Raw genomic sequence first — 10,132 nt, forward strand, 5'->3', positions numbered from 1 at the left:
ACTATTGGGATCCAACCCAGAATATAGCTATAAAATCTTTCTCAAACTTTCTAGCCATTCAGTGGGGGTTTCATCTTTTTTCTGTTGTTCGTTAAAGGCCTTATTAATAATTTGTCCTCTGGGTATAGAATCGCTAATCCCCTGAATTATCATATCCCAGAGATCTACCATATTATTTGTATGTACGGGGTCTTGATTGTTCCAATTGGGCCTTTGCAGGGGCCATTTTTCATCTCTGGCGGGACCTTGCTGATGTCTCTGGTCCCAATGTCTCATACCTGCCGTTCTGATCATTCCTCGTTCTTCGTTTGTAAACAAGATCTTTAAAATAGGCTCCATTTTGTCCCAAGTATAAATGTTAGGTCCAAGGAATTGATCAAAACATTCGGCTACCCCTAATGGGTCCTCTAACAAGTGTCCCATTTCTTTCTTAAGTTCCCTCACATCCCCGGAGCTGAGGGGTACAGATACAAATCCGACTCCGGGTTGTGGTCCCCCCATAGCAGTCTCCTTTAATGGATACAATAGATTTTCCTCCCTCCTTTTTCTAGTTTGACTTCTAGTCATTATTCGATCAGGAGGGGCCTCTTCCTCAGGTTGGGGGGGTGCTATTGGAGGAAGATCACGCTCAGGACCTTGTGGTAGCGGAGGAGGGGGAATATAGGGTGGGGGAGACGCTGGAGGTTCACCTACATCCTGCCTTTTCTTTCTATCATTTTTCTTTTCTTTTAATGGGAACAAATTAGTGGTCTGAGCTATGCCCAGGATCCATAAAAAGGCATACTCGCTCTCCTCCTTATTAAACGGTCGTTTGTTGTTAACATATATGTTTAATTGTTGACATATCCAATCCTCAAAAGATCCATAAATTGGCCAATATAAATCTTTTCTTATTTGTTTTATCCCCATACTTCCATACAATAATGGACCATTTTCTCCTTGGGCTTCCCCTTTCGAGAAGGGGAAGTACCCCCATATTGGATCATTAGGCCTAACGGGCCACCTTGGGGTATATCGGGGAGCCCACCCCCACCCCGTACCTCCTGCATGGAACCAGAAGCCTTACTCTTTTGTCCCATCTTCCGAGAGTGCCTTCTTTCACTCAGATTACACTGGTTTCCCTCCGTCCGTGGCCCACGCCCTCGCAGACAATGGGAACCGCACTATTAGGAGGTCCACACTCACTTTGCCCGGTGGACTACTACATCCAGTGGACGTCTCAGTCACTTGCACCCTGGGCATCCAATCCCCGACCGAACGGAACCACAATACACTTACTCACTCCCAAGTCTTCGTCCAGCTCTTCATGCACAAAAATTATGGGGAACTGTAGTATCTCCTTTCTCTTTCTTTTTGCTTTCCTATCTCAGTTCGGAAAATCCAGGTGAGCTAAGCTGGAATCTCCTCCGGGACCATCTGAAGATGGGGTGCCCTCCTAAAGTTGAATTCTGAGTCGGCTGTCTGGATCCAAGTCATGGCACCAAATGTGTTATAGTTGAATTTAAACAAATCGAGTCCAAAATGGATTCACCAAATATTTATAAAGGTAGGAAAGCAAAAGCAGCTCTGGGCGGCTGGGGAGTCACAGATCCACCAAGGGCTCGCAAATTCAAGCAAGCTGAGCAGCTCTTTTTATCTTCACCGAGGTCATCTCCCTTCTGACATCTTCAGTATGCCCCTCTGCTTCTTCCCTTATCGTGGTTTCTTGCTTAAGGTAGCTCCCATAAAATGATGGTTCCAGAATCAACTTATACAATCTATTCTTTACATGGTTGATTGGTACAACGGCACACGTTAACATAACATTGCGGTTTAACATCTGCCCAGGATCATACATTCCGATAACATTGCGGTTAAGATTTATCTTGTCAAACAGGACGTTCCCATGTTTGGTGCAGCAAGGTAACATTGTGGACATGTCTCCTTAAACAGGAAGTTCTCAAGACCGCCACAACGGGTTCGTTCCTCTTGCTTAACTTGTTTGATCAGCAAATTACTCTTAATTACTTATTACAGCGCCTGCGCCGGGCCGGCCGGGCCGGGGGTGCGGGGCGCCCGGCGGAGCCCCCTGCCCATCGCCGCCCGCCTCAGCCGGGCCGGGCAGCGGGGACACGGCGGGAGGCTCCGGGGCCGGGGGCAGCGCTCGCAGGGGCCGGGGGCACGGGCAGCGCCGGCTCCGCCGGGGAAACGGGCTCCGGCCGGTGCCGCTCACAGCCCGGCGGGGCCGGGAGAGAGAACCCGGCCCGGCCCGCGCCTCCCCCCGCCCCGCCCGCCGGCCCGGCCCGGCCCGGCCTCCCCCCCGGGCTCCCCCCGGGCGGGCAGGGGCCGCGCTCCGCTCGGCGCCGCTGCCGCTGCCGCGCCGGCCCCTCCGGGCGGCTCCTCACACTCGGGCCCGGCCCGGCCCGGGCTCCGCTCCCCGCGGCGCCACAGGCCCTGCCGGGAGCCGCTCCGGCGCGGGCTGCCCGCGGGGCACGGCCCCCGCCGGCACCCCCTGCCCCGGGGGGGAGCCGCTCCCCCGCGGGCTCCGTGGGCCGAGGGGCGCCGCCTGCCCGGCCGGGGGCTGCCCTGCCCCGCCGGCCCGGCCCGGCCCGGCCCCGGGTGCCCGCGGCCCCGTCCCTGCCCCGCTCCCGCCCCGCTCCCCACCGCCGGGGTCCCCGGGCGGGTTGTGCCCCCCCGTGAAACGCGCCCCCCGCGGCGCTGCCCCCGCGGCCGCTGGGCTGGGCCGTGGCCAGCGGCGGGCCCGGCTGGGAGCGGCTGCCGGGGCTGCTGGGGCCGGGGGGAAGCGCCCGCAGCCCCCGCGGCCCCGACCGGCACCGCGGCCCCACTGCAGCTCAGCGCTGCAGTTCTGAAACACCAAGGCCAGTGAAGTCAAAGGGAGCGGCTATAAAGCGCAGACAGAATAAGAAATAAGGGCTTTGTCACGGGCTGTATTCTCAACAGTGCAACTCTCGCCGATCTGTAACTAGAGCAAATGCCATAGTAGATCCCATCCGTGGCTTCCAAGAGTTGGACTCCCAAGTACTTTGGAGTATCCAGTTGCCAGTAGCTTGAAGAAGGTAGTGTGAAACGACTTTTCTCAGGCGCTTTGACATTGTAACAGTCTTTAGCAATCCAACATTCCTGTAAGAAGGTACTGTGCCCGAAGTTCTTTGTAGTGTAGATTGTCATTATGATCCCGACGTTACTAACGACTGTTACTATAATGCCACCTTCAGCGCTTATGCTCTAACTACGATACACTTACATTGCTGGTACTCTTAAAGTCTAATAACACCAAGAAAATGATGTTAACCTAGCACAACTATTTCCAAAATGTCAATGGTATGACATTATGAACTCATCAAAATGTAAGGGGGGGGGGGGGGGAAATCCTTCCAAACTGTTTACTAAAAGATAGTAATACTTTCTGGAAAGCGCCATTTCCAAAAGTATTGTAGTAAAACCCCCAGATGACATGAGAGAGTTAATTCAGGTACACCTGGGGAAAGCAGATTTCTAATTAATTATTTTAGGTAGTTACAAACAAATTAACTTCCCACCCTATGCCTTATTACTGTGTCAAGTAATGAATAACAATTAGAAATGGGTAAACATCCATGTTTAACAAGGTGACTTACAATAATCAATTTAATTATTTTGTTTAGAACCTGCACACAAAACACATACTGCACCAACAAATAATTACAAAGTCATAAAATATCATGAACTACAGCAAGATGCAATTACCTAGCATCTCTACACAGAAATCATACAAGCTGTATTTTGGACTCAGCCATCTGGCTTACTTGTATAAAGAGCAAGACTGCACAGCTCTGGCACTCCTAGAAGTCACTGGCTTATTTTCAATTCTGCCAGAAGGCAGCTCATTTTTGGACTCCAAAAAGGGGCTGCAAGTGTCCAAGAGAAGACAAATTTGACCTAGGGAATCTATAAATTTCTGCATTCATGAATAACATGTATATTGATCTGCAACTACCCTCGGACTGCTTTTGGTTTTACTGCTGAAAAAATTAGTCTCTTTTCCTGCAGCCATAAACCTATCAGACCGTTCTGTTCTTTCTACCTATTTAGCTTAGACAGGTTCGCACAGAATTGCAGGGACCAAATGAAAACTGTTGGAATATACCCATTTCCAAATGCCAGGTCCTCCCACCCCAGCATTTTCTTAGAAAGTGCGTCCTACTACTGCTGACACATCACTGCGAATCCAGCCAAAATGCCATCTTAACAGGCAGGCAGAAGGCAGACAAGATCCCAAAGAGGGACAAGCAGCAAACCAAAAATATGCCAATATACATTCAAAGGGTGAAAAAGTTAAAACTCAATTATGGATTGTTTTTTGGGGAAAAACATACAAGTTTTCCTAACTTGCTGCAATGACGTGGGGGTTCCACTGCACCAGGAAAGGTAAGAGAAATACAGTATTTTTATTGGTTTACTTGTGTCCTTGAGGTGTTTCTAAGGAGTGCCCTATAAATGACTGAAAGAATTTTAAGCTAGGTTTCTGCTAAATACATGTAGAATCATGAATCCTGACAAATTCTTATTAAATCAAAGAGCATTAAGAGAAAGCACATAAATAAGACATGCGGCATCTTTGGTAATTTTTGATGTATTCTAAGGGAAGTACTTACAATACAAAGCTATATTTCAGATCTCTCGTATTTTATCTATATATTACATCTTACGTATTTAATCAAGAGAGGTATGCACAAACTTCTAAACAACCATTAAAAGTTTCTATTTAGAACAATGAATGGACTTAGCTGAGCCCAGCAGTGCTCTATCTGTGCCTGGAAAAGGGAATGTGTATGAATAACGTTGCTGTGGTTTAACCCCAGCTAGCCACTCGCCCACTCCCCCCGTGTCAGGATGGAGAGGAAGTGAGAAAACACGTGGATGGAGATGAAGACAGCGTACCCGGCCAGGCAACACCGCGCACAGGAGCAAAGCAAAGCCCGGCACTGGTTCCCCGCTGCCCGTGGCAGGCAGGTGCTCGGCCATCCCAGGGGAGCAGGGCTCCAGCACGCCCAGCGGGGACTGGGGAAGGCCAACGCCATCGCTCCCAGCGTCCCCCCGTCCCCCTTCGTCCCCAGCTCCATATGCCGAGCGTGACGGCGCATGGCACGGGGTATCCCTGGGGTCGGTCGGGGTCAGCTCCCCCGGCTGTGCCCCCCCAGCTCCCCGTGCCCCCCAGCCCGCTCGCTGTGGGGTGGGGGAGGAGCAGGAACGGCCTCGGCTCCGTGTAGGCACCGCTCAGCGGTCACGGAAACATCCCTGTGTCATCAGCACGGCTTCCAGCACAGACCCAAATCGTGGCCCGCACCGGCGGCTGTGAAGGCAATCAGCTCCAGCCCGGCCAAAGCCAGCACAAACCTTAATAAGTTTTACACTGCCAAGTCTTTGTTTCTAGGATGATACTGGCCACCCACTTTTTGGCTCACTAAACAAGCACTTTGCCTGAGCACCAATAACAATTCTGCAAAGACTGTTCTTCAAATGTTAAAAAATTACCATTTAAAACCCATTAGGCTCACAAACAGCTAAAAAGAGGGCAACAGATTTTCTGCCTTGCGGACACAGACACAAAGATGAAGAAAAACCTGTATTGGTCAGTCTGAGGTTTGGGAACCATCCAATTAGCTCAGATAATGAACTACAAGAGCAACTGGAGTGTTTGAAGCATTACATCATGACTGAAGGCTAAAAGCAGTTTGGTGCTCTGAGTCCACATTACTTAATTTTAAGTCCACTTAATTTATAAGAAGGGTCACACTGCATTTTCAGAATATTATTCTTACAGACATAATTGAAATGGTTCTCATTCATAGCATCACACAGTAAAATTCAACATCCTTGTGCCTTCAATTAAAATATAAAGTGGATTACAATGTGTATCTCTAGGTACCTGGTATTAGTAGAGTAAAAATGAGCAATACTCTCTCATATTAAAAAAAAACCCACAACCTGCAGATTTCTTATATACATTGTACAGAAAGAACATCTTTGTAGGTCACTCAAATTTCATTTGAAAAGCTGCCCCCAAACTAACTGCGACCTATCTTTAATACAGCGGACAGCCTGTAAAAAGAGATAAATGGGGACTTTTGTTTCTTGTTGCTGAAGTGACACTGCGAGCTGCAAAATATTACAACTTGTCTAATGCTATTCTGATTATAAGCAACCGTACGGGTCACACGGTAAGGTCTGATTGCCATGTGCAGAGGGAATTGTCTGTTCCATCATAACATAAATAAAGATGAATTTTGAGATACTACTGAGATAAGATATGCTTAGGGCAGTGAGGGGGGCACACAGAAGCTCTGGACTTCAGGAGAGCAGCCCTTGGCCTCTTCAGGGATCTGCTTGGCAGAGTACCATGGGGTGAAGCCCTGGAGGGAAGAGAGGCCCAAGAAAGCTGGTTAGTAGGATCACCTCCTCCAAGCTCAGGAGCGATGCGTCCCAACAGAGAGGAAGTCTGGCAAAAATGCCAGGAGGCTGCATGGATGAACAAGGAGCTCCTGGACAAATTCAAACACAGAAAGGAAGTCTACAGAGGGTGGAAGTCAGAGCAGCCAGCAATCAGGTTAGGAAAGCTAAAGTCCTGATAGAATTAAATCTGTCCAGGGACATCAAGGGCAACAAGAAAAGCTTCTATAGATAAATCAGTGATAAAAGGAAGACTAACGTGGGCCCTCTCCAGAAGGAAACAGGAGACCAGGCTACCTGGAACATGGAGAAGCCTGAGGTACTCAATGACTTTTTTGCCTCAGTCTTCAACAGCAAGTGCTCCAGCCACACCGCCCGGGCTGCAGAAGGCAAAGGCAGGGACTGGGAGAATGAGGAACCACCCACCATAGGAGAAGATCAGGTTCAAGACCATCTAAAGAACCTGAAGGTGCACAACTCATGGGACCTGATGAGATGCATCTGCGGGTCCTGAGGGAACTGGCAGATGAAGTGGCTAAGCCACTATCCATCGTATTTCAGAAATCGTGGCAATCTGGTGAAGTTCCCACTGTTCAGAAAAGGGGAAACATAACCCCCATTTTTAAAAATGGAAAAAAGGAAGACTTAGGGAACTACAGGCCAGTCAGTCTCACCTCTGTGCCTGGGAAGATCATGGAGTAGATCCTCCTGGAAATTATGCTAAGGCACATGGAAAATAAGAAAGTGATTGGTGACAGCCAACATGGCTTCACTAATGGGAAATCATGCCTGACAAATCTGGTGGCCTTGTACAACAGGGTTACAGTGTTGGTGGATAAGGGAAGAGCGACTGGTGTCATCTACCTGGACCTGTGCAGCACTTGATGCTGTCCCACATGACAGCTTTGTCTCTAAACTAGAGAGACATAGATTGATGGATGTACCACTCAGTGGATAAGGAATTAGCTGGATGGTTGCACTCAAAGAGCTGCGGTCAATGGCTGGATGTCCAAGTGGAGACCAGTGACAAATGACACTCCTCAGAGGTTGGTACTGGGACCGGCACTGTTTAACCTTTGTCAGTAAGATGGACAGTGGGACTGAGCGTACCTTCAGTAAGTTCACCCACGACACCAAGCCGTGTGGTGCTGTCGACATGCTGGAGGGAAGGGATGCCATCCAGAGGGGCTTGAGAGGTGGGCCTGTGCGAACTTCAGGAAGTTCAACAAGGCCAAGTGCAAGGTCCTGCACCTGGGTCAGGGCAACCCCCAGTATCAATACAGGCTGGGAAGAGAATGGATGAGAGCAGCCCCAAGGAGAAGGACTTGGGGGTGCTGGTGGATGAGAAGCTCCATGTGACCGAGCAATGTGCGCTCGCAGCCCAGAGAGCCCCCCGTGCCCTGGGCTGCATCCCCAGCAGCGTGGCCAGCAGGGCGGGGGAGGGGATTCTGCCCCTCTGCTCCGCTCCCGTGAGACCCCCCTGCAGCGCTGCGACCAGCTCTGGGGCCCCCAGCATGAGAAGGACACGGACCTGTTGGAGCGAGCCCAGAGGAGGCCACGGAGGTGGTCAGGGGGCTGGAGCCCCTCTGCCATGGAGCCGGGCTGGGAGAGCTGGGGCTGCTCAGCCTGGGGAGGAGAAGGCTCCGGGGAGACCTTAGAGCAGCTCCCAGCACCTACAGGGGCCGGCAAGAAGCTGGAGAGGGGCTTTGTACGTGGGCACGTGGTGACAGGCCAAGGGGGAATGGCCTTAAGCTGAGAGAGGGGAGATGCAGATGAGCTGTGAGGCAGAAATTGTTCCCCGTGAGGGCGGCGAGGCGCTGGCCCAGGCTGCCCAGAGCAGCTGTGGGTGCCCCATCCCTGGCAGTGCTCAAGGCCAGGCTGGATGGGGCTGGGAGCAGCCTGGGCTGGGGGGAGGGGGCCCTGCCCAGGTGGGACTAGAGGATCTTTAAGGTCCCTTCCAAGCCAAAGCATTTTATGATTCTAAGATTTTTAAAAAACTTCTAAAAATCCCTGGGCTACCATTTTTGATACTATACATTTCTTACCAATACTCTTTTAGTATTATTAGATGGGTTTAATAACCAGAGAAGCAAAAAGCCTACCTGTAAGGCTGCCGTGAAATATGGCTCCATATTTCATATTTCAGAAAAGGACCAAATTTCACAGATAATGTAAGACATTTATCATCAAATAACAACAAGAGCTGAGAATAATTCCTGCTGTTTGTGTGTCTACATCACAAAACTCAACAACAAAACTGTTTTTTTGACACGGCAATCCAGAGGAACAGCAAAGGACTCAGACTCTTCTACTACATCATGGATTTTTACCAAAAGCAATGTTAGTAATTATTGTCATTCTTGACTGATACAGTTTCAGAAATAAAATGGAAAACTGTATAGAGGCACAGATTGCATTGCCACAGAGGCAGTCCTACTGCGGCAGTAAAAGGCTTTGACAATTCATCTCTCTCCACACTGAATTCTTTCCCTGTATCACTGCTCATGTTTTGTAATGACCTAAGCGCTCCCTGAGCACACACAGCTCTCGAAAAATAATAAAAAATAATAAACAGTGACTTATTTGATACTTTAAAGGGACTTGAAAATTCTAACCTGTTTGGATTGCATTTATAAAGCTGAGATTACATACCAGGCCCTCCGCCTTGTGTTTCTTCTGGCTGGCAACAGCGAGCGCCCAGTCCTCTTCTTCAAACGACCTCGTTAACACTTACTGTTCTTCTTTAACTAGACACAAAGACTTAAATGGAACACGGTGCGCATGAACCAGGCTCAGACACTCACAGCCACTTTATAATTTCAGTGCTTTGGATTTTTCAACTCATTTTCCTGATCAGTATTTTTTATAAAAACCGCACTCACACTGTGGTTACTGCACTCTACCTGGCTGCCTTTCCTGTTTGTCTGTCTGGAAATTCATTTTTTAAGCAAGCAGTAAGCACTTGATTCCTTTTTGTTTAATTGAACTTCCTTAGCGCCAGCGACGCTGTGCGGGGGCCACACGCGGCCTGCTCGGCTCTTCCCTTCCCGGCAGGGTCACCGCCAGGCCCCAGACGCGGCCACGCATGGGCAGTGAGGGCAGCGTGAGGGCATGTGCTGCACAGTTATTTCTCTGGCTTTTAAACAGGCGCCGCTTCAGCAGGGCAGGGAGCTGCCACCATGAACACGCACTTACATGGTCACATATCGTTCTTAAGTGTATCTCGAGTGACGGCGGAGCCCGGGTGACTTCCCCAGAACACTCTTTTAAAGCGGGTGACATGTGCAGCACGAAGAGGGGCTCCGGGTGTTTCAGGAGCGGGGCAGGGGCGGCCCGGGCCCACGCTCCCCAGAGGCCCCAGCGGGCGGGGCCAGGCCCGGCCCCGGGCCCCCCCCCCCGGGGCTCTCGGCCCTCGGCAGCCTGACGCCGCCGGTCCCCGCGATGCACCGCGGCCGGGCACGACCTACCCCTGCTGCCGCCTGCAGAGCTCTGCCCGAGCAGGCCCGCGCTGCGTTCCCCACACGGGCGGAGGCGGCGTTGGCCGCTGCAGGCCCGCACGGCGCGCTCCACCAGCCGGCCGGGGCACGGCCCTCCGGCGGGCCCTGCGGGGAGCGGCCGGCCGCGCTCCCCGGCGCTCCGCAGCGCGCAGGGCGGGCCCCGCGCCTGCCCTTCCGGCGGCCGGGCGCCTGCGCGCCGCGACACC

General features: G+C 51.2%; 1 protein-coding gene across 1 annotated transcript in view; it reads right to left on the minus strand.

Moving 5' to 3' along the window:
* Positions 1-10,036, minus strand: part of UROS (uroporphyrinogen III synthase) — a 32,081-nt gene extending 22,045 nt beyond the window's left edge. Inside the window, exons 1-2 of the mRNA XM_056352536.1 lie at positions 9,897-10,036; positions 9,045-9,176 (exon numbers count right to left, since the gene is read on the minus strand). The gene's annotated coding sequence lies outside the window, so the exon portion shown is untranslated. The remainder of the gene's footprint in view (positions 1-9,044; positions 9,177-9,896) is intronic.
* Positions 10,037-10,132: the final 96 nt, after the last annotated feature.

The sequence above is a fragment of the Falco biarmicus genome, chromosome 9 (assembly GCF_023638135.1).
Source record: "Falco biarmicus isolate bFalBia1 chromosome 9, bFalBia1.pri, whole genome shotgun sequence".
Lineage (NCBI taxonomy): Eukaryota > Metazoa > Chordata > Aves > Falconiformes > Falconidae > Falco > Falco biarmicus.